Source organism: Passer domesticus, chromosome 11 (genome assembly GCF_036417665.1).
Source record: "Passer domesticus isolate bPasDom1 chromosome 11, bPasDom1.hap1, whole genome shotgun sequence".
NCBI lineage: Eukaryota > Metazoa > Chordata > Aves > Passeriformes > Passeridae > Passer > Passer domesticus.
This window is the reverse complement of record NC_087484.1, coordinates 7,490,961-7,516,629: the sequence shown is the minus strand read 5'-3', so window position 1 is coordinate 7,516,629 and position 25,669 is coordinate 7,490,961. Positions and strand designations below refer to the sequence as shown.

The 25,669-nt window shown below is 39.3% G+C and overlaps 1 long non-coding RNA gene across 1 annotated transcript; it reads left to right on the top strand.

The window, feature by feature from the left end:
* The first annotated feature begins 265 nt into the window (after positions 1-265).
* Positions 266-5,255, top strand: LOC135278698 (uncharacterized). The gene is made up of 3 exons (XR_010346143.1): positions 266-803; positions 4,404-4,453; positions 5,102-5,255. It is a non-coding gene; the product is annotated as an uncharacterized LOC135278698 (long non-coding RNA).
* The last annotated feature ends 20,414 nt before the right edge of the window (positions 5,256-25,669 follow it).

Below are 25,669 nucleotides of genomic sequence, written 5' to 3'. Positions count from 1 at the left end.
TCACACTGTGTTTGAGATGTTGCTGTCAAAAATGCATACATACGCTTTGCAGTTTGACTCAACCTGGCTTCCTTTTAAGCGATCATGTATGCCTCTGAGCCACTTCAGCCAAATGGTGGTAAAATACAGAGGTTGGCAATTCAATTTCATTAAACCTTTCAAGAAGGCAAGAGCAGATAAGCTTTGCTTGTTCGTGTCAATGATAATATTCAGCGCAGCCTAAATCTAATTCAATAGGTTCGCTCCCGCTCTCTTGTCACATTGTCATTTCCGAACCCAGTCCCCCGCCGCCCCCTCCCCGCTCCAGCTGCAGCAAAACTTTGTGAAGTGCTGAGCCCACAGCCATGGGCGCCTTCCCCGCGTGGTGGACGTGGCGCGGGCAAAGCCCAGCCCCGGGCTCTGTGCGTGGGGCTGGGCCGCTCAGGTGGCGGCTGCCGGACACCATGTCCGCTGACCTCATTGCAGGCACAGATGTTTACTGCACTTTGGGCGATCCGCAGAAAGCAGAGCAGTAAAGTAGGCCAGCTTGCGGGAAGGCTGTTACCCACAATTCATGGAAAAATGCCGGATAGTTCCCACTAGGTTGTGGTCGGCTAGGAAACGGCAACTTATTAATCTTGTGTCAGAGGGCCAGCTGCAAGCCTGGCAGTTACCATATTTCACCACCAACTCCGTGTCTGGACAGCCATTGTCTATTTTTTATGAAAAACTCCACAAATCAGCTGCTATTTTCCCCCCTCTACGTGCAGAAACGGCGCTTGGGGGCTGAGGTGGCTCTGGCGCATCATCCACACGGCGGTCAGGTTTGCTAATTCAGAGCGACTGCTTAGTTTCCAACTTTAATGATATTCCCTCAGCATATCACTATGGTTGCCTGGCGACCGGATTTCAGCTAGGCCTCTCATTTGATTCCCACACATCAGACCCTGAAAAGCACTTTTTTTCCTCCCTCCGCTTTTGATTCCGGCTCCTCTGAAACCCTTCCCCCTGCGGTGTCGGTATGGGTGGGCAGCGCGGTGGCAGAACAAGGCCAGGGGTGACGGGAGGCCTGGAGGCTCCTGGTCACACATCAAGGCCTGGAAACAAAGCCGCCAGGAGCCCTTCCTGACAAACACAAATTCCCTTCAGAAAAAGCAAATTTGGTCTTCCCTTCGTAGCGTGGGTGTCATTTTAAGACTTTCTTTAGACACTTTACTAAATCTGACGCTTTCCATTGTTTTTTGGGCCGTTTCTCACAAAAGGCTTCCTATTATCAACAAGTTGCTATTGGAGTAAGCAAACAGCTTGTGAAGGCCTGAAATAATCTAATAAGCAACGGGCTTGCGTGCTTTATGTACCCACACCTTTATGGGATACAAAGTTTGTTTGGATAAATAATTTTCCACTTTTTGCTCAGTTTCAATTAAAGTATCCTTTTTTAATTAATGGTTTTGTTTAGCTCTGCACCCTTCCCCCTAGCATAAGCACAAACTCCCTCTACACAGTATAGTATAGCCATTTTTCATAAACTCCTCTGGCTCAAACAAAAGAATTTTTAAAACATTTTGTTTCTTGGTGCAATTATGGTCTGATCAATAAGACAGGTACAAGGGCTGCACTGATTTTCTTATTCTTCTCTTGGCTATGACTGAAAGTCTTCACAAAGTTAAAGAATTGACTACACTGGAAGCCAGATCAGCTTACACCAGCTGAAGGCTTAGTCCTGAATCTTTAATGTGCTGGGGCAAAAAAAAAAATCCATGTTAGGTATAATGAATATTTGCTAAACAGTTTTACAAAAACCACAGGATTATTTCAGTATTTAAAAAAAAAATAACATAAATTATACCAGATGGGGAATCACCATGTATATAATAACAACATAAATAATTTTCAAATATTACTGTTGAGGAAAATGCAGTTGGCTGGATAATTTACTAAAGGTTCAATATGAGCAGTACAGAAGTAGCTTAACTACATGTTCTGCTTTTTGTTTGCATGGCTTTCAGATCATTCCCTGCACAGCCTGCTGATAGATATAAAAATTCTTAGTTATTTGCCACAAACCACTACTCAAGTGTCAATTAGTGATGAGCACAGTCACACCCAAATTAAGGGCAATGCATCAACAGCAGGAGTAGGTCAAACCTTGTTAGCCTATACAGACCTGAGCTGCCTCATCTTTTGTACTGACTGCAATCTTGTGTTGTTTAGACATCTTCAAAAATCCCTGACTCCTCAACTTATTTAGTTACAGTAGAACCTTAGCTCATTATTTTTTCAAGAAGTTCATAGCCCTTGTTTGAGAAAACCCAAACAAACAAAAACCAACCAAACAAAACCCTAAATCAAAACAAATAAACAAATTAAAAAAAAAAAAAAAACAACACCAAAAAACTCCACAAAACCAACCAAGACAGGTGAGAGTCCCTTATGCTTAGAAGTTTCCATTTCAAGATTTCCTGATTTTTCATGAAGCTTCCACAGTGCAGGGAGGGACACAAAGTTTCTCCATATATTATCTGGCAGTCCTGACTATCCATGAAGGGAGACTATCCATGATGGGAGACATCCATCAGGTTGTGGAGACATCCATCAGGTTTAATTTGTGATGATCACATCCCAGGATAAGAGTCTGTTGGGCATGGAGACTGTCCAGACAATGACCAGCTCAGACTGGAGATATCAGTGGTGGTCTGCAGTCTCATTTGAATATTGCATGATGATAATATGGAACCATGTTAGTTTTCAAAACAAGAATGATGCAGTGGGATTCCAGAGCAAGCCCACAACAGGTCCCTTCTTGTCAGTCCTGTGATAACACAACAATGTGGGAGGACATTTCAAAGGTTCCTTTACCTTTTATCCTGGGCTTCCCAACCCTCAAGGAACAGAGCTGTCTCCTAGAGCACAGCCTATGCCCTATCAACATTAGGGTTACCCAGCACCTCATGTGTGTTACACTCCCTGTGACATTAGTTTTCCATGCATCATTTATTGCTGGTTACATCGTCATTTGAGACTCAGCAGAGGAGAAGTTCAGTTCTGGAAATGAGACTTGCAATTGCAAGTAGTCACATCTCAGAAAATCTCTTGAGAACAAAGGTCACCAGCTACCAAATGTGGGATATACATTTTGGACCTCCAAAGCCACACAGAAAAGTTTTAAAGGCTAGCAATGTATTTGCATTCCATGTGTGAAATTAATTTTCCAAGGAGTTGTAGCTGTATGATACAAGGAGATAATTTCCTGACAGACAGTGCTGCTCATCAGAGTTATCATCACGAAATGCTAACACCTGCAGGACAGAAAGTTCTAGTGCATGAGTAAATTGTTTTGCTTATCTGTACTGAGACAAATTGTTCTCAGTTACATCAATAACAACAATATCAGGGAAGTGTCCTCATTTTCCCACAAGTGGGAAGGAGAATTCTGCCACTGCATAGCATTTCATGGGAAGTGAAACTAAAGTCAGCATACTGGAACACTTTAAAATACATTTATACTACTGTAGCTCTAATTAAATGTACCTCAAATGCGCCTTGTGAAATGTATGCTCACATGAACATAGAAAGGATTCAGATGTGTAGTCCCCATTACTATCTGCAAATTTCTTTGTCGAAAGAACAGACGTTTGATTTTGTGTTAGAGCTAAAAGTAGGACTTCTAACCTTTCCCCCTCTCTCCCTAATCTAGAGCGGGTTTCAGATCTGTATCCTTTACTCAGCAACAACTAAGTGCTCACAAGTTAAGAGATTTAAACTCTTTTTTTTTTCTTACCAATCATTTGCAATAACTATTAACATTGAAGATACATTACCCACTGCAATGTTTCTCACTTACTTATTAAGTTGTTAAGGATGTTGTTTTGTACATTACACTCCTGACACGTTAAAAAAGAATGTTTTTAGATTAGTGTTCAAGCTTCATTTTCTTTTTGCTGAAAGTTTTAATTAATACATTAAACACATTGTAGCTGTGCAGATGGGTAAAGGAGACCCATATTTATACATTCCATTGATTCAGTTCTTCCAAATTTTAGTAGCATTTTGCTATACATGCAACAAGAATATGGTGCCCTTTGAGAATTACTCCCATACTGTTTAATCTAAATTGAAGTACACACACAAAAAATCCAATCTGCAATAATGGGATGTACACACCACATTAAATTATCCTCCCTCAAGCACTGGAAGTATTTCCCAGAATGAAAAGTAAATGTTCAGCATTGCTTTGCTGCTGGGTGCAGTCTGAAAATAGGATTGCCCTCTAGTTATCTCACAACCTTCTAGCTGTGGGCAGAACACCCAAAAAAGATAGATTTGCCAAACTAGTACTTTATCTGAAAGCTTTATTCTCTCATATTGCAAGAAACTAAGGCATCAGCATTAACTTAATTTTTTTTCTTGTTGTTCTTTTGCAGCAGCACGTTATGGTTCTGGCTCTGGGTTTTCACTGCAGGTCAAAAGTTTGGTATGGAAAGCTTATTGGGGACTGTGTGATTTCTTGTCTGTTATTTAACTGTATGACTTTCAGTGAACACTGGGGACTGGATTTGATAACCTGGGAAAGCTCTTCTACTTTCTGTGATCCTAAATGAAAGGCAGTGAATAGGGCTAGAGTTCTAAAGTGGGTAAGAGACTGCATGAGTACACAATTATGTACATTGGCTACCTGCAGAATCTTTTCATTGTTTAAACAGACTAAAAATCATTAAAAATAAATAAAAAACAAAACAAAAGAAACATAATTAAGGCTTTTGACAATATTTTAGTCAGAATTTTAATACAAAAATGCACATCCTCAGCTCCAGATTTTCTCCCTCAAAAAAAAAAAAAGTTCTGGGCATACTATCTATATATATGTGTGTGTTGCTATTCATGGTATATTTAGAATCCCAGATTTTAGAAAAATACTTTTGTGTTGATTGAGCAATAGAAAGAAAACTGACCAAATATGGAAGATGCACAGCATGCCCAGAACCAGATGGTCAGAGGGAAGGGACTGGAGAAGTAGCACATCATCTTTCTTGCATCAGAATTCTTGTGTTTTACTAAGCAAGACAGGTTAAGAAAGTCTTTGCCTAAAACATGACTTTTATATTGATGTGATTCGTTATAGGTCACAGAAAGTTTGGCCCATTTTCCACTGATTTGAGATCCAACCAATAATGAATCAGAAGCAGAACCAAGAATAGATCTAAGGAGTTCTGAATCACAAGCCACCTCTTTCTCAAAACACCCACTCCCTCCCAGTCAGACAGACGTCCCTTGTTTCTAAATAAATGCATTTGGTTACAAAATGAATTTATTTATTTTTAGCAAAAATTGCTCATAGTGACAAAATTTTCCATCCAGTTAATGACAAAATACATTCTGTTGCATAAGATTTGCACCCGTGCATAAAATTGCCTCTCTTGCCATAAGAATGTATAGATTGATATTATAAGACATCTAGAGTTGCTGATGTGTCAGTGAACACCCCCATTTCTCTTCTCCACTTTTCTTTCACACTTTTAGAACACGACAGAATACCTAAATACTACGGAAAGTCACACCACACAGAGAAATGCATTTTCTATCACTTCAAAATGCAAAAAAACTGTTGCCCCACACGAACCCAGTACAACTTTGTCGCCTTCCCATGGCAGAACCAGCTGTCATAGGGTCAGCCTCACCCCTGAGCTAACAGAGCTTTGTATTTTGGTTCAGAGCACTGGGGGACTTGCATATCTACAGCACAGTGCTCCTTGATATCAGCTTTGCTACTGCCAAACTTCAGCAAAGCATCTGCCTGATGCAAGCAAATGAAGAAATAACCCTGAAATGGCTCCTATTCCTTACACCACCAGAGATATCTCGAGTCAGAAATCTTTCATCTTAATGTGTTGTTAAACTAAGATCTGTGAGTGGCGCACAGAATTAAAATGAAGATAGCATTATCTCACTGTGATTTAATTATCCCAATTATCTGAGTGACACAGTGTTTCTACAATGTAGAACCACCCCTGATGAACAAACTACACTCAATAAAATAAACAGCAAGTCAAATCACTGCATAAAATTTGAAAATAAACTAATTCCAGGGATTAAAGACACTTTAATTTCCTGTCCTCCAGTCTCTTTTCGTTTGCATCCACAGAGTAAGAAAGAAAAATATCTTATCTTGGCAAAAACATTAAGTTCTGTCCTAAATAATACACGAATATTTAAAGAGAAAATTTATTATAAAAGAAATCACATGGGAAAAGCATCCCTTCCTAACTGCCAGCCACTTGCAAGAGTGTGGCGTGTCTGGCAAAATTTTGAATGAAGCTCCAGACATACAGAAAACCTCCTCACTGCCTCTGCTCTTTCTGAAATGTTTCCAAAAGAAAATAATCTCTATACTTAACAGACAATCTCAAAATATGTTTGTCACTGACAAAAGACTCCCACACACACCTTATTTTTTTTTTCTGGCAAGCATTGAGTCATGGAGAGGGAAAGTTATTTGCCTCAAATTTGTGCCAGAGCCCAGCTAGTAGCAGACCTCTGTCTGTTCATTCTCCAGTCCTGTGTTTTAACCACGAGACTGTTCCTTTCCTGGCACTCATTAGAAGACTGGAATGTGCTTATAGTCATGATTTTCCCAGTCAAAGGCAAACACATGAAAGAAAAAAGAAATAAGAAAAAGCAAGATACATAAACAATAGGGGTTTTTTTAAATATCATTATATTAGGTATGTCAGAGAAACCAAGGATGGATTTGAAAATGAAGGTGGGAGGCAATTGATGTTAACAGCAAAAGCTGAATTGATCCAATAGGTCTGTGGGCATTTTGCAATTTAACATATTTTCAAGTAAGCAATAGGTTTCCAGAGCCTGCTATAATTGCCAGTGACTGCTCTGTCACTGTATGATGTGAATGAATGCTAAAAATAACACACATTCTATATTGTGGCTGCCCAGTACAGATTTCATTCAGCCTGGGTTTGTGTATAATTCCTGTTCCGCCTTCACAGCAGTGATATGCAGAGAAACTGTAACAATGGTCTATTTTTGTGTAGTGTGGATCTCGAATGCAGATTAAATCTATACACAGTGCAAGACTGTGTGAGAGAGTCAAAGATTCACCCTAAGACAATGAAATTTCATCTGACACAACTCAGATCAAAACATTTCATTACAGAGTGAAGACAAGCCATGGTACAGTGCCAGAACACAGCCATGAGAAGATAAGCTTTCCCAGTAAAGGTATCTCACCACAAAAGCAAAACTTGCACTTTCAGGATAGACCATGAGCAAACATAAACTCAAGCCAACATATTTCTCAGGGGATGTTTATAATTTATGCCAAAACCCATCTCACCAGGTGTTGTCCCATTTCAAGTTTTTGGTTAAAACCAATCTCTAAACTAAACTTTTTGTCTATTATTCAGTTAACAATTATATCTGGAAGAAATTGATAGGAAACAATTAGCATAAAACTGTTTCATTACTACACAGAACCAAATTTGCTGCCATCTCTTACACAATATATATGTAGTCACAGGGAGGCTGACAACGCATCAGCCAGACAAAATCTCTAAATGAGCAGACATTGCTACAGGCAGAAAAGAGAGTTCCTCCTTCTTTTCTGAGTGACTGGGAGGAGACGTGTTTCTGTGGGAAAACACAGAGGGAAAACAGGAGTACAGTGCTGTGCAGGAGGGAGGCGGCCCTAAGGCACTGTGCAGCAGAGAGATCCACCCAGAGGATGCAGATTTGGTCAAGTCAGGTCACAGGGTCAGTGAGAGGCTACTTCACGGATCCTAAATACATTCCATGGCAGGACCTCAGGAGCTACTTCAGCTTTAGAAGGACTGCCTGGATTCAACTTCTGCATCCTATAGAAAACATATTGCCAGATGAGCATGCAAGCATGGCCCCAACACAGATGCTGGGGGGGATTACTCAGGTCTCAGCAGATGCTCCTTTGGGACTCAGCGTTATCCATTAGCACAAAGTACCCTGGTGGCACACACCACTCATGCCCAAAGGCAGCATCACTTCCCAATCTGCCATCAGCTTCATGCAGGACACAGACACTCAGAAACATCCTTGCCAGTGAAATGATGCCTTGCCTTCCTGTGGAAATTCTGAGGTTTGGGGGAGTGGGGTGTCGGTAGTTTTTGGTTGCTGTTGTTTTTTGTTTGTTTGGAGGGTTTTTTTTTGTGGGGGGAGCATCTTTTGAGAGGGTGGTAGGGGTGGGTGTCAGCAAATAAATGAAATATGAACAGCAGCTCTGGAGAGCTTCCTACAGCTCATAAGGATGGTAATTAGATTTGAAAATACATACCCTCACCTCATTCCACAAAGGGCAGAGCACAGATGGGGGATCCACTCAAGGAAGCACTGAGATAGAGACTTTTTAAGAATATGAGTAGTCCCATTCTAGGCTTGTGTGCTTTTTTTAACACCACCACATTAGGTCTCTTCAGTGAATCAAACATGAAATACAAAATTGGACATGAATGTAGCTGAGGGTAAAACTGAAAATTGTAGAAAATCACTTTGTGCAGAAGTTCAGAAGACAAATTTGAAGCTGCTCTGCTCCAGTGGCTGAGATGAGAGATTACGTTTATAAAAAGGAATTATCTGCCTTATTAAAACTTTGCAAGCTTCTGTTGTCTGTGGGTCATCTGACTGGTACTCAGCAAATAGTGCTGAGGTTTTCTTTTTCCGACTTTGTAAATAATGAATGAATAAGAACTTGCTATGAAGTGCCAGCTTAATTTTAAGGAGCATTATCTGAGGCCTAGTAAAACCACAGTCTGAGAGGATTTTTTAGCTGAAGACTTGCACAGCCATTTCAGCACCAGGTTCATATTCTAGACTTTTTTTTCCTAAGTCTAACATATATTAAGTACAGATTCACCTCGTGTGCTGTGGTAGAAATCAATATGAGTTCTGACAGTGATTTAAAGAGAAACAAGGCTGGATAGACAAACATACTTTAGCTGCTGTTAATATGATGAGAGAAAAAACTCCACTAATATTTGATAGCTTATATAATGGTATTTGTGTTTATAACTATTAGCCTTTAGAAAAGAGATCCCAGAATGACCTCCAGAAGAGCAAACTCTCTATAAAGGAAATTCAAAATAACAATTTAGCTCATCTTTTAAGCAATCAAAAGTAGCTACTCAAAAACAATTTTTCTTTATGCACTAGAATATTCCATTGCACATCCCTCCTATTTAAGTTACCATGTAAGCACTGATTTCAAAATCACTACCTAAATACCTTGGGGAAGCAGAGCACCAGTTTGCTGCAGTGGGACTCCCCTGCTATGTGATGACAGAAGGCATGATCCCCAGTTTTGTATCTGGTCCATGCTTGGTTCTGCGTGCCCCAAGCACCAGTCCCCCAGTGTGTCTGGGTTACTTCCAGTGCCCAGAGCGCAAACACGCGGGGCGCAGGCCCCTCGCTGTGACAACGTGCTCTTGTCACAGGAGCTGCCACAGAGCCCTAACTTGGCCCTGGCAGGTCTGTCTGCAGGGTGGCTGCTGTCCCCAGGCAGCTCTACCTCGAGATGCCAATGGACTGATGTCAGCTTTTGAAATGAGCTTGCTGGGAGTGCCTAGATTAGCTGTGTTGCCAGGCTCTCGCCACTCTAACTCCCTTTTCCACTTCAGTGGACTGAGCTTTTGACACTCTGAAAAGCACCATTTAAAATTAATTAAAGCTCCTTATTTTGTACCAAATCTCACCATTACCAACTCTGTTTATTATGTTTTATGAAGGGTAGGGGGTACCAGTCTGCAAGGTGTTCTGGGCTAGGCTACCAAAACCCATAGATGAGGAGATATTTGCAGGACAAAAAGGATGTTAGTGGTGTTTCCACAAATCACAGCTTTTGCACAGTTTACTGGACTCCTCTGGTGGAATCCACATGTCCCACTCCAAGGCAAGGCAAATTTCCTGGCAAGATCTTCCTGTGGAGATTTATTCCATTATTTTATACTGCTGCCTACAACATTGTAAAGTTTTACTTGTGGCATACACCGAGTGATTTTTAAAGAATAATTTACTATAAACTTCCATAAAATAGGTTAACACACATATGATTGGGCCAACTATTTTTAAATCTATATGTTACAGTGGATTTATAGGTCTTTTTTAAGAGCTGGAGGCAAATATTGTCTTTTGGCTTTCTTTTCTGAAAGATCTTCTGCCCATCTGATAAAAAACAATAAAGGAATTTAAAGACCCTTTTACTGCACTTTTGAACTGTCACCTACAAGACAAGGTAATGCAGTCATGTAAATCTGCGCGTACAAAATTTTGTTAGATGGCTGCTCATTGTGGAGGAGATCACAACAGTGAACTAATCCAGCACATGGAGTGTTCTTCAACACTTCGTATTTGGCAAACATCAAATTTCTGAACTACCCACCAAAATGTAAATGGCATACTTGATATTCAAACTAACAGCAGGTTGTCCCATACAAAATAGTGTTCTTTAAGTGTTAGACTTTGATTGTATAACACTCGGCACTTCCACGATATTTTTAAATATACTGTCAACAAACACTGAGGAGCAAAAATGTAACACAAAAGGTGCAAAGTGACATGATATAAAAGCAACAGTTAGAAGCAACCACTGCATTCAGAGTGCAGGACCATGAAACCTAAAGTAGCTGCGGCATTCAAGATGCAGCGAGCTCAGAGGATGCCCAGCCAGTCAAAACAATTAGTCTGACACATCATTACTCATACTGGAACAGCTTCACTCTACATTGCTTTAGACAGGGCAGTAGCATAATAGGCTCTTCAGAGTTTTACAGAAAAAAAATCTCCTGGATTCAAAACCACTTACAAATACAATTCTGTGAAATCCTCCTTCCTGAACAAAACTAAAAAGAAGGGAATTTTTGTATGGAATTTGAGTTATGCACAGACATGACTACAGAAGTATAAACATTAGGAATTGCTGGGGATTTCTGAAAGCTGTACTTTTTTTGTTGATCCTGCTTTTTCAGTTACTCATAGAGCAAAATTCATTTATCTACTAGAGAAAATGTGTCAGAATCTGGCCTTGAATCTTATACATGTTAACTCTTCTGCTGCACAGTCTCAATTTTAATTTAACTATGTGTTTATGCCAATTCCCTCTTGGCAGTATAGATTGGGCAAGGTTAAAAAACCCCAACAATATAGACAGAATTATTTCTTTTTTATACTCATGCAAATTAGAAAAGCTGTCATTCAAAAGGAAGACTAAAGAGCTGTAAAGATATTTATATCTGTAAATATCTGTAGTACTTGAAATAAGTTAATATCCTTTCATTTGAGATTTGCAGGGTTCCTCTCTGCTTCTAAGCATCCCAACTTGTACAATGTCCTTGCCTTAAGTTAAGTTTGCTTCATTGCTCTGCACTTGTTGCAGATTCTTGCACCTGTGTTGTGAGAATATAAAATACTTTCAAATCAGAAAAGCACAATTCTGTGTATCCGCACCTGCATAAACGAATATCAACACAAGCTAAAAGGCAGAAGAGAAAAGGCACTGAACACTACAGCCCCATAAGAAAGGGTCTCCAGAGCATAAATGATGCTACAAATTTCCTTTTTAACCAGGGAGTCTCCTCATACACCTCTCAGAGAGCTAAATCACATTAATGACAAATATATCTACATGACACATACAAGGGCAGAGTCCTAAGAGGTCTCATTGGAGATTAACAGGACTTCAAAAGTGGCACAGTATGGACTGAGACCTTGAGTCACTTTTATGACAAATCCAAGTGATTAAGGTAAATAAATTGCAAAATGTCTCTACACTGGTTACCAGTCTCCCGTAGACCCTGCACAAGCATCTCCTCCCAGCCCTGTGCTGGGAGTCCACTGTAGGGACATCACAACAAATGGGAGTGTATCTCCAATTAAAACATCTCTCACTATCCATTATTGAGATTATTTTTAGCCTGGCAAGCTCTGTGTCTGAGCATGCTGCCTTCTCACCCACAACACACTCCACAAACTGCTGTGCCAGTATGGAGAGGCAGGCCTGCATCAGGAATAGGTGCCCAACAGTTTTGTGAGCAGCCAGCTCCTGTGAAAAAGACCTCATTTGCACAAATACCTTGGCTTACACAGAAACTCTTATAGTGTATGAAACCCGAAGTCCAGCCAACCCTGTATCTTGTCTTCTTCTAACATAATCTTATGCAATGCCAAGTGTGTTGTCTGATACTTAAGCAAGCAGCCCACAGTTACTTTCAGAAAAATGCAAATGCTGGAGTCCAGTGCTTACTCTGTGAACATTTGTGTTGATAGAGTTCATCTGAAAATGTGCAAATAGAAACTGAAAATAAAGTGGGAGCAAAACGAATTTTGAAAACTGACCTGGAAATGCCACCCTGGGCCTTCAAATTCAGTTTCCTGACATTATCACAAAAATCTCTAACATAAACCAGTCAAGATGCATTTAAAAACATGTGTTAGCCCATGTTCCCCTTCACTACACCTCCATTTTGCTTATCTTTCTCATAAGACAGAAAATGTCTCTTCTGAAGAGAGAAAAGAATTAATTAAAAGAGAAATTATAAACCACTATAGATAAATTTTGGACTCCTACTAGAACTTTTTTGAATTTATGCTAATAGAAAGTCTTTTGAAAATTAATATAAGTCCCTATGTGAAGGATTTAATCCCATCTCATTCAAATTTCCATCAGTTTTTGGGTGTTTGTTAAATGTAAAGAATCTGATTTGACTCTCCTGTAAATTTTATCTGGTCTCCTTAGGGAAACAAGTGTCCATAGGGTCCCTTTTTCTTTTTAGCTAAAAGGAACAAAAACAAGGCTTCTCGAATCAAAACACCATGGATTAAATCCCTCTTAAGAGTCAGATACATACATTGCTGACAAGGATTATTTTTATATTAAGTAAAGAAAAAAATCTCACGCTATCAGTGATGATTTTTTTTCCTCACTACACTCATCAGTAATCATCTGTCTCTGCATGTTTTTATCTTTCTGTATTTGAAGGCTGAAATGTATAAATTGAGGCTGTAAATGAGTCTCCATCTGCAATTGATTGGTTTATAAATTGTCCATTGGTTGTTGCATCCTACTGACGTGACAAATAATCTTTCCCCCACTCAACCAACGCAGCACAAATTTAAACAAAAACAAAAACATCATGAGTGCACATTCTCTTTTCTTGTCAGAATGGAATTGACAAAGGAATAATCCCTTGTTGAGAGTTTTCTCTCTTTCTCCTCTCTTTTCCCCCCTGCTTAAAGGACTATGAACATCTGCTTCCCTTGTTTTCCTAAACAAGTCTTTGGAAAACATCAATTCATCCTGCAGGCTTTAGGAAGTTTACTGATCCTATCGGCATAATGGCACACTGCTACACTCGAAAGAAGGCAGTAGTGCTCTCCACTATTATGTCCTTTTTAAAGCATGGCAAAGACATCAGCCACTCTAGCACATCCTTAGTACTATATGAAAAATTAAATAATGAGATAGTCATGAATTACCAGGACTAGCAAGTATTTTTTTTTCACCCCAGTGTTACATTTTACTTATTTATTTACATCATCAGAAGGAAATGATTGCTCAGCATCCAGCTGGGCCTTCAGTTGTGCTGTTCAAAGGGAAATCCTTTCAAATGCCAATGCAAAGATCAAGGGTTAAGGTCCCAGTTCTGCTCCTCTTGCAGATGCTGGAAGTTGCTTATCTCAGGAGATTTTGGCCCATCAAAAACCAGAATATCATAGCCAAATCTGTCATTCTCCTAGGAACAGAAAGGCCACAGCATTTTGGATTTGCTAGGAATAATGAAGTTTTGATTATTCCACCAAATGGCAATAAATGGTTTGTTTGGAATTACTGAAGAAGGGTGCAAAATAGCAAAAGCACAACAATATTCCTCTTTCCAAAATTTTAGGCTGCATACTCCTGGCCTTGCACTGTGTTTTCTGCCTAAATCCTCCCATAAATGTAAGATAGGTTCTCACTGTGGAAAGCTGCATGGGAGCTGCAGAAAGACAGATGCCATATTCAGTCTTTTCCATCTGCTGTTACATATAACAAAATTGAAAATATATTTTCAGTATGTGTGGTTTGACAGTTCTGTCTTCTCTTACACTAAGGCTAAAGTGTTCATTTGCCATGGGTTCACAGCAAGTCTTTGTGGAGCAGCTTGTTTTCAAACAAGACAAGAGAATTTTCACCTGCACCAGTGATGGATAGTATTGCTAAGCCTGAAGGAGAATATCTTGATTTTTTTATCTCATTAACAGACACTGGTATGCAACAACATTGTCCAGCTGATTGTTTAAACTGTCAGCAGTAAAGGAAAGCTATACCCCCACCAAATATCAGTGTTCAGTCCAGATGGGTGAAATTATTTCTTCTCTATTTGAAAGCTCCACTAAATTCAATATTTTCATTGAGTTTTACATAGCTGCTGTTTTAAATGGCTCAGAGTCAGACCATACAGATGCAATAATTGAAGTAAATATCACTAAAGAAATTAAGAACATCAATGCCTTAGACATTTGAATACACAGATGTCCCTCATCTTCTCAGGCTGGTTTTGATTTCAACCCCTTTCTGCCCTGGAATAAGGAATTTGGCTATTAATTTTATAAAAGCACAGAATATTTTAGTTGAGGTAAATCTCTTTGCTGCACTGGCTGCAGCATTTCCATACCAGTAGGGATGGAAAGAAGGACAAGACAGAATAAATTCCAGATTGAGATCTTGTGTGGCTGACTGATAATTGCATATCCTGTCCCTCAGAACCCTTGGAAAGGCTTGTGTAATTTCAAGCCCACAGTGCAGTAAAACTGCACTGAAAAAAGTGAGGAGCCACTGATTCTGTGGACCCTGACAATTGCTAGAGAGATATAATGTTGTCTAGTGAATACTTTGTTTGGTATCACTGGATATTTGTACTGGGTATTTGTTGTACTCATTGGTGTTTGGTACATAGTGCTATTTCAATAAACGATTGATATATTGACAGACTGAAAGGGTGGTGAAGAGAAGAATCACATCACTTCAAAATTAAATTTTCCCATTTTTCCACAAAGCCATAAGGTATTTTGTATGAAATTTACGTCAATGTTAGACAAAATGTTTTATAACTTCAGATACAAAATCCAAAATTAAGCCAAACCTCTTCAAACTGTTTAAAAACTGTGAAAATAAATGTTGACAGCAATCCAATTTTATTAATTATTTTCCATACAAAAAGCTGTGAAAATACATTATAAATTTGTAAATAATTTCAATTAAATTGGCTGGGTTTAGTAAATAAAACATACTTTGTTTCATTCCAGAGTTTGCAATGCTTAAGCCTATTTTGTGAGATTTTCATAAAAGGAAGCGGTTAATGAGACATCTTGAAAAGGGTTTGGTGTTTGGATTTTCCCTTCATCTCAGACATTGGTTGTAAGAGGTTTTTCCTGCCAGACAGTTTCTAGCTAAACATATTTCCTGTACAATTAGAGGTACATGGATGTACAAAAGGCATTAATATGGCCATCTGACAGCAAAGTCCAACAGAGTGTCTGCATATCTCACTGCAGTCACACACACAGTTATGACTGGCTGGGTTTAGCCAATTTATTTTGTTTTAAAGAGGCTCCTCCCAATGCAGCCCATGGAATCTTTGGGTCAGGATGCACTGGCATTTTGGAAAATGGGGAAGGTCAGCCTTGCTTGTTTCTGGTGAGTGGTATTATAAATTAAAAATGCGCCAATTCATGCAAGTAAGGTACGTCTCAAAAGAATTAATTACTTTCCAAACTGAGAGTCTTTATTAGTTTTCCTCATCACAGGTTGCATTTCTGAAGTGCACTGTGGTATTCAAATAATATAAATAAACAGCTTTTGAAAGAGAAATGAAAACAAACAACATTTTAAAAACACATATATAGCATAACACTGCGTACAGCCCTTTGTTATGACCTCTCTTTACACAATTTCAGTGATTTGAAAATTAAGATTCTCGATGAGTCAAACTGAAGTGGATGCCAAAACTATTCAATATCAGTGAAATGCAGTTTAGAGTCAAAAGGATTGGCCGTCTAATGACGATTAAGTATGCTATAAATTTAAATCTTTGAACTACTTGTTGAGATTTATTCAGGCAGACAAACAAAGATAACAAAAGTCTTTTGTGTGTTTGTCACTCATTTCCGTTGCTCTGTTGTTGCAGTGTCAAATAATGTCAGTTATTTAAGCACAATTAATGTAATTTTAAATTCTCAACAAATTAAATTATAAAGACTAACAGTCCAAGGAGGACCCAGCCCATTTTTCTTGTACATTTTCTTTTTTCTCCCAGTTTTGTGGCAAATTTTAAATCAATGAGAGGTTAGTTTCAACCTTGATTCTTAGAGAAACAGCCCGTTTTGATAAAAATTAATTTTATTTTCATGAAGTCATTTCTCACTTGTTTTGACCAGGTGAATAATAATTTTCAGAACGTTTGGCAAAACCAGAGGGGAAGAGGTGATAGATTCCAAATGACTCTGCCTTGTGCCAGGATTGTTTGTTTTCCTTTATGATTGTATGTGTTCATTCAGTGCAGGGGGAGCTGCCTTTTTAAATCCAGGGCTTGGCTGGTTACTAACTTCATTTTAACAGAATAGGAAGGCAGCATTTTAAAACAATGCCACAATGTACATGACCCCTGAAGGAAAACTGGAGGCTAGATAAGGAAACATACAGTTGTTTTCATCTCCTTAAGAAAAGAATGTTAAGTCTTTCATTTAGAAATCTTGAAAATTAATTGGAGACAAAAAGTTCATCTATGTCTAGGCTTGTTTAATTAGACTGGTATCAGGAAAGTCATTCTGTAGAAGCAATTTAAAGCTGGTCTTCTCAAAGAAGTAAAATTAGTACCCATTGTGGTGAAATTACGTTGAATTTCATATAATTTAGAAGGAAGGGGGTGAGATATTTTACATTTTGTGAGATCATATCTCAAGATTTAGTGCAGCATCTAGAATTTCTTTGCAAGTAATAAAGACAATGATCCATTGTGTACTTCTATTACTAATTATTCTGTAAAGATTGTCTGTTCCAAAAGATAATTAGAAAAGGTGAAATTTGATTCCATTAAACAGAACTCATCTGGGACACAATGAAATTTTGTTGTGAAGTAGTAGACTCACTTTGAAGCCAAATAAAAAGCTTTTACATTGATGGAATGAATAAGATTGTAAAAGCTCACACCCTTTTTTTTTCCTCTTTATTCCTGCATGGGCAGCATTTAAGAATAATTAGGCTGACTGAATTATATCTGCAAGAAGTTTCAGTTCTTGGTTATTTCAGGAAAAATGGTGTCTTCTGCTTTTTACACAGATCAGTCCTTAGTATTTCTGTTGCAGAAGTCAACTGATCAGGCACAAAATACCAAAAACCCAAGTGAACTAAACTTTTACAGAACAAGACTTCCCTGATTCCCCAACTCAACCTTCCAGCTACTACTGGGAAAATAACCCCAGTGCTGCCCAAAGAAGCCCCATACAAGGCTCACCCTGGGCCAGTTCTGGGTCTGAGGAGAAAATTAGGTTGGCTCCAGGTCTTGATGCTTTTCCCAAACTCTTTATAAACTATAACCTGCTTGGCCAAGTGATGATTTAGCAGTGTGAACCTGTCTACCCAAAAATAGCCTGAGGTCCAGTCAGGAGCTGGAAGACTTAACCACTTTGCTCAGACACCAGAGAAGCCAGAACTGCTGCATGAAAGCTGTGTTTGAAGTTATGGCTGGTACTGGGTTCAGATGTTTATTGTCTCATTTTTAGGTCACATGAAACTACTTAATGGCACAGGTCTTATTGTAAAGAAAAGAATGGCCAGAATCCATTGGCAGCCCATTTCTTTGAGGATAACCACTAAACACAATGCACCAGGAGATAATACGCTTGGGAAAACTCTTTGGGAAAGCTGCTTGAAACCAACTTACCTCAGCTCACTGGACCAAGTCCAAACATTACAGGCTTGAGTTTGGCTGACTGGAACATAGAGCTGCTCTTGCAGCTGGATGAAAATGTTTCACACCACAGCTGTCATGTCCTGGGACAGTCCTTTTACAAGACCCCAAGCCCTGCTCACACATCCTGGGATGAATGGCTGAGAAGGAAGAATACCTTAAGAACTTACTGGCCAAGAGGAGCATGAAGATGCAGAAAAGGAACAGAAGCAAATTTCTAAACCATATCCTAACCAGCATGCTCAGCTTCAGCATTACTTTCACCTGCCTTGACATCCCCAAATTAGATGTCTGATTGCTATCAGTAAAACACAGGGCTCAGGAGATATTGCACAAGAGGGCATTTTCATATCAAATTCTAGGAACTTCACACTGACAAATATCTGAGCACACCCCAGCATCCCTGTGGAGAAAAGAAATGTAATGACCAGCTTATAGAAGAAAAACCAAAATATAGAGAGACCAAGAGAGCTGCCCAAAGTTCCATCGATAAGGCTGTGCCTTTCTTGATTCCAGGTAAGCATCCTGAGGACATGGTGAATTTCCTCTCAAGGATCACTCTTTTATTGGTTCTGCAGAAAACCCCAAGCAGTTCTTTTCCTCACAGTATGCTGAATGGATGTGGGTTTATTTTTTAAGACCAATTCCTATTTTAACAGAAAGTGCCATCGCTAAATTCTGAAATAAAAAAGAATTTTGTCAAACTGCAATCTAATTACAGTGGATGTTAAGAACACATGTGGCTTTTTGGAGCTTTGTGGAACATTCCCATGAAGAGATACTTAGCAAGTGCAGCTTTGTGTACATTTCACAGAACTCTGCCAGCGTTACTGACTTTTACCCAGGTCTGAGCCTTACTCTAGACTGAAGTCACAAAGAAGGGATTAGAAGGGCTACACTGAGGCTGTCTGTCACATAGAAGCTAATTAACTGCTGATTGGACACTGCTAAATCCCTGTTTCCCTTGCATTTTACACACCTTCCCCACAAAAAAGTAGTTCTCATCTAGTAGAAAAATAAAAATTGCAGTCCAGGGTAGTAATGAAATAAACCTCTTCTGAACAAAAGTTGTTATATCAACACATGACAACAGCATGTTAATGTTGCATCCTCTTGAAACTGAGTTAATTGCCATGCTCAATTCATCCCTTCTATGAACCAAAAATATGAAATTACAACAACAAAAACCCAAGCTGATCTTCAATAAAGCATCTCTCACTTCATTCTTCATAAAGTGAGTTTGAAATCTATATGCTATCTGTTGCCTCAGCTCAGTAGCATAGGTATAAATCTAGAGCAAGCTGGACATGAGGTCCAGACACAGTGAAGGTATGGCAGAGAAAACAAATAGATTTACATTTCAATTGGCATGTTCTGTGTAAATGTATAGTTTACACCAGCTTCAAGACAGTCAGAACTACCCTTCCCTTTCACAGAAGCAAGTTGACACCAAAAAGGGGGTGTTGGGAGATTCTTCCCCACAGGCAGAGTGACAACTCAATAATCTTCCTCTGATACTTTTCCAGTAGCTGCCTTGTCTCAAGGCATGTAAGCATTTACTACATGACCTGAATTTAGTTCTTTTCTATTTCCTGAATGTCAGTTTATTATTTTCATGCATTTTCTAGGTGCTGATTTGAATAGATAAAAGAAAAAAATTGTATCCTTCCACATTTTTGGCAATATCATTTTCCTGAAGTTCAAAATATAAAAGAAGAAAATTAAGGAAGTGTGTGGCTATAAAAAATGTTTACTTTAACTGTCTACGCTGCTAAGCACTTCAATCAGAACTAGTAATTTTTTCTTTTAGAAATATCAAGCTATAAATTTATTTCCCAGCTGCAAGGAGAAATTGCTGATACATAATGTGTCTGATTTTTCAAAGTACCAGGCAGCTACCTTGAGCTGCTGCACGCCCTTCACCCCCTCTGTACATCAGATGAAGCCCTTTTCTATATGAGCACACATCAAAGGTTTACATCACCCAAGTGAAAGAGAATTTCAGAGGTGAGAATGGGAAAGTAACAATTTTAAGGACACATTACAAATGACAGTGTTAATCACCAATAAAAGCAAATTGCTGTTGAATAAAGGAAAGTTTCTCCACTAACAGAAGAAAATCTACCCCTCAGTCTGAATCACAGAGCAAATTGGTTTTGCCACACAGAGTCACACTTTCTACTGAGCCCTTGGTTCTCCAACCCAAGATTGTAGCAGAACTTAAATAGATAATACAAGTTACAGCAGGAAATAGACAGGCATTAAATACGAGCATAGGGACCAAATGAAAAAGGTAAGTAATTCAAACTGAATGCAAAGGTTGGAAATCCACTAAGTGGGAAATTCACTCCCATTTTTGTCATTATTTAACTCCTCTCCACACTACTGAATATCACAAATGGCTTCCAAAGCCTAAATAACAAAATGACTCCTTTATTATATCAGGAATATTTCTACATTAGCTGTGAAATATATGTGAAACGTGCTCACAAATCACAGTTCACATGGCCTAGCCAGTTATCCCAGAGCTGGCAATCATGCTAGGGATGCCAGAGATGTACCAAAACCTACACAGCACTTCAGCAAGACAATTTCTGAACTGTTCCACTCGGATTACATTTCAGTTAATGCCAAATGCAGGTACATGAATGCCTGACATGAAGGTGAAGGAGGAAGCAAGAAGGGAGGGTGCAGTGAGAAAATATCAGCTGCCTTCAGAAATTAGGTATTACACTAAATAAAAGAGCTCAAGACAGAGGGTCAGGTATCCTCTGTTATTAAGAACAAGCAGATTTAGTCATGGTTCCCAGGCACTCATTAAAGCGAAACTCAATAGTCATTATTTTATTACCAGCCCTAACCATCCAATGGATAGTCCAGTCCCACCACTGTCAGTTTGCTGAGTGCAATGAGAAGATGCCTAATGCAATCTGCAGAGTCATGAAGGATATGATAGAGGGGAGCACAGGAGCAGCCTGCATTTCCTTTGTGTTTGCCTTGTTTAACACCTTGGTCCTCAAAGAGCAAAGTAAAGCAAAACATAAGTTTTTGAATAAGGAATATAATCCAGTCAATGAGATACCCAGCATCTGTATGGCACCTTCAACAGGACAGTGCTGTGTCTCTCAGGATTGTGCACAGAGTTTGTTTCTATGGATCATAGGTTTTTTTGGTTTTGGTTTTTTTTTTTTTTTTTTGCATAACCTTAGTTAAGTCTTACTTGTTTCCTACTTGTTACCAACCTTCACTCATCAGCACTGCCTGTGTGAGAAGGAGGTCTGAGAAATGAAGAAGCCAAGCTCCCTGCTATTACTCTTTGTCCTTCAGAAACAGCACAGGTGAAATTCTGGCTTTGTTGCAATAAATAGAACACACGCCAAAACCTTGAAGGGCAGAATTTCCCTGCCAGGCTGTCACCTGTAACATTAACACAGCCTCCCTCTATACACACTCTGCAGAGGACAGGGCTTTGCAGGTGGATTTACAAAAACCAATGCCAAAGGCAGGAAGGAAAAGGCTTTCCAAAACCTCTGTCCCCAGGGAACGTAATTCCCCTCTAGAGATATCCTCTTCACCTCCAGTCTGTTACACTTTGTACTCAAACCCCATCCTTACCTGAGCAGACAATCATGCACAGTAAGAATCTCATGAACTTTCAGTATTTACTTTTGGCTTTTAAGATTGTTACCAGTCTTCCAAGGCTGATGTTTCCAAAGGAAAGGACAAATTGACTCTTAAGAACAAAGTCTGCAATGAGAACTACATTTCTTTTAAGTTTTGAGCACATGCTGTGGGTTTCTAGTATACACCAAGGAAAAGAAATCCCACATCTTGTAATAAGTGGCGTAAATCACTGCTTAAAAGGAAATTATCCCTGTTAGACAACAGGAACAGAATCGCTTTTTTGGTGGTTACTTGACTTGTGATTTTCTACATTTTCCATTATTTTTCAAGAGCCTTTCCTTACGCAAACAAGAACATTCACTGATCAGCACCAGTATCTCTTTGCTTTGGTGTACATTAAGAAAATTAAATGGAATATTCTTAGAAAGACATCTGTGCCTGGGGTGACTCACATTTGATCAATCCCTGTGAAAAGTTCTTTTCAGAGGATGTGCAATTATTTGCTCAGTTAGGCTTAAACTTTTTATTTGTTTAATCACCCTCCTGTAAAGCTTTGATCTGAGCTTCCAAAACCCATTTTTCTAACCACTTTAGTGACATATTCTAAGTCTTATTTTCTAATCAACTTCAGCCTGTAAAACATGCAATGTTCTACTTAATGCATCCTATTAGGAAATCAAGCTGCTGCATGGATTTTGCGATGTCTCATTTTGCAACCCTGTGAGCCTTTTGGAAGCATCATTAATGTCATTATTCCAGGGGAGAAGGAGAGAACTGGCAGCAGAGTGAGCCCTCTACACGGCTGTCAGCTCTGCCCTTCTAACATTTGCAGAGTGACTCAGAGGTGAATCACAGGTTTCTGCAGGTGTACACCAGGGAGAGCTGGATGATTTCCATGTCACAGTGGTTGCAAATGTTTACTTCATTAGTTCATGGGGTTACTCAGCAGTCCTAGCCAACTAAATTTCTCAATCTTACTGTATGGTAGTTTAAAAAAAAAGAGAGTAGATAGCAGCTTTGAAATTAAAAACACAAGATCAACAGTTAATTTGTAATTAGAAAATCTTAGCAATGATTGAAGGCTAATGGATTTATGTGTAGCTTCTGTTAAACAGACATTATGAAATATTTCTAAGTGTATCAATGTTAGATACATTGTGCTCTTCACCATAAAAACAGGATCCAGTAAAGGATATTTACTAAAATATCCAGTAAAGGATGTTAACTATATCCTTCTTCACAGCAGTACGCTCTGCACAAGGGATAGTGATCTCTATCCACTGAAAATGCATTTGCCACAAGAAAGTCACAGTGATGTCTCTACTTAAAAACTAATTCAATAGCTCCTTCCAAGTGTCCAGATGTTTCCCAACAAGCCTTTGCATGCATGAGAGTAGTCCCTTGGGATTTACACTGGCAGCGTTTCCCTCTCACTGCTCCTGGTATGGCTGCAGATTAAACTTGCACAGCCTCTTCTGCTCCTTATGCTTCAGGTTTACAAAGGATCCAGCTGCCATAGGCAGGAGAAAAATCCTGTGTGCAGGCCACCAGGTAGCTGTGTGAATCTTCAATTTCTCTAAACTAGATTCCCTAAGTCACTTATCTACCCATTTTATTAGTCTATTTCATTTATTTGGAATTTTACCATCTTTTGAATTCATGCTAACCTGCTTCCCACAAGATTGTGTCATTGGCAAATGTTATCACTTGACTTCATGCTCCTACTTTAAGGTTCTTGCTGTCTAAATTCTCTCAGGACTGATCATTGACCTGTACCCTACTATAAGTGACCTCTTCTGGGCATGAACTCCCAAATGTTTCTACTGACACAAACTATTTGTTCTTAGATTATAGAAACTTTTTTCCCACGGTCAAGGAGAAGTCTTCCCTAACCTTTTCATTATTCTACCCTGTAGACTATGTTTTGCATAGTTACCACACTCAAAAGATTTTGGAAATCTTGGTGGGATTTTCTCTCTGGTACAAATGCAGTAAAAGGTTACAACCAAGTCTGTTCATTCCTGTAATTAAATTTGATCAAGCTGTCTGAGACTCACTAGAAATAGACAGCAAAACCTAATTTTCCCTTAAAGAAACTTGACCAGTTCTAGGGGAGAAAAATGCTGGCTAATAATTGAAGACTATGAAGAGAAAATGGAGCTGAGACACACAAAAGATGAACATTCTGTTTATCCCAGATATCCTTCACATTTTATGCAAACAGCTGACATCTTCAAAAGATCTCAATAGAAGGTACCCAGCCAGAGAGCAGAGTGCTATGTCAGCTATGCACCCAGTGCATGACTACACCAATGACACACTCCCTTAAGGATGCACTTTTAACCTCTGAAACACTTCTCTACCTAAACTATGATCTTTCAAAAATAATGGAGAATAACAATGCAAACTTGTGAGAAGGGAGACACTTAAAACACATGTTCAAAGCACACCCCTGTAACCCACTACGCTGCTCTGCATTTTCACATTGAAGTTGAAGATGAAATCCGGTGAATCTCTGTGGAGTCAGAGTGCGGCAACACAAAATTTGCCATGTAGTGTTTACTAATAAATCCAGCTGGATTATTCTGGCCAAGGGTCCTACCAGGTATCATCTACACAGGAAAAACCTCCACAAACACTTGCAGTTACAACACAGTGGTCTTGGTAGCCCTGGTTGTCCCTTCCAATGGTGCACTCCCAAAAGAACAGACTGTGCCCTAAAGCCCCAGGTGGGCAGCAAAGAGCAGAGCTGACAGTTGGCACAGACAGATGGAGGCTGGAGGAGGCAGGATCACACAGCAGGAGGCTCAGCACCCCTCACCAGGCTCTGCAGCAGCAGCCAGATTGTGCTCTGGGCAGCACAAAGTTTTCTGGACTCAAATCCAGGAGCAGTGCTCAGGTTACTGAGAGGAACCTGGGAAAGGAAAGCCTCCTGCTCTGTCACAGCTAATCCAGGTGTCTGGGAGCAGCTCTGCCCCAGACACAGGGAAAGGGCAGGGAGAGAGTGGCTCCAGGGATCCTGCATTACAGAGTGGAATAGTGGGGTGAGGACACTGTACAGAAATCGTACATTGATCAGGTATTTAATTTTTGTATTATTTCAATAGTTTATGTTCCAGACCCTATAAAAAAAATTACGGTCAGGTGAGGTAGGTACTGAATATGATGCAGGCTCACAGTCATATTTATTAACATCTCCCCTTAAACCCATGCTGTTTCTGACTTAGCAGATAAACCCTGACCTAGCATCCCACCAAGGCAATGATAAATATCCATTTTCATTCAGCAGCAGCCATCTAAATAGGGTTGAAGACATATTTTTAAGTCCCATGTGAAAGATAGTGTCCTAATCAAGTCACCATCCTAAAATTGACACCAAATTCTTTCCAGATTTTAAATACAGACAACAATGGCAAGAGAGGAAAGAAATGCATTTCAAAATAAAGTATGAGGCTGAGATTATAAAAATACTGTGCTAAGCTATAAATCACATGGCACTGCAAACCAGTGTTTAGATGTGCTTTATTTAAAAGCTATTAGCATGTTATGCTATGCTTACTTAAGTAAACTATAAAAATGTTCTCAAAACTAGCATTAGCTATTATGAATCCATTTCTGCCATGAACACACTGCCCCCAGGGTAAAGGAGCACTAAAACTTACTACAGCTATAAATATCCTGGTTTTCACATGGCCTGATTGAAAATGATGTAGGTGTGCTTGGCATTTAACTTGGGGAAGTCGTGTCAGCTTCCCTCGCTCCTTCTCCCCATGGAAACAATGCTGTTTGGCAGCTTTTTCATTTTATCTCACCACAGATCTTTGCCAAAACTTGAATCTGCTCCTGACAGATTAACTGCCACAGTGAAAGAAACTGGCTTTTTTTTTTTTTTTTATTCCTGAGGATTCTGATTGAAAGGATAAGCTTGAACGACAATCTTTTCAAATGGCCTGGTCTTGTCTCGGGCCTGGAGTTGGGAAACGAGGACCAATACAGTTGGAGAGGCTCTAGTTAGTCAGTAACCACCCTTTGAATTCAATTATTTGAACAGTACAACAGACTGTGAGACCAGATTCCCAGCT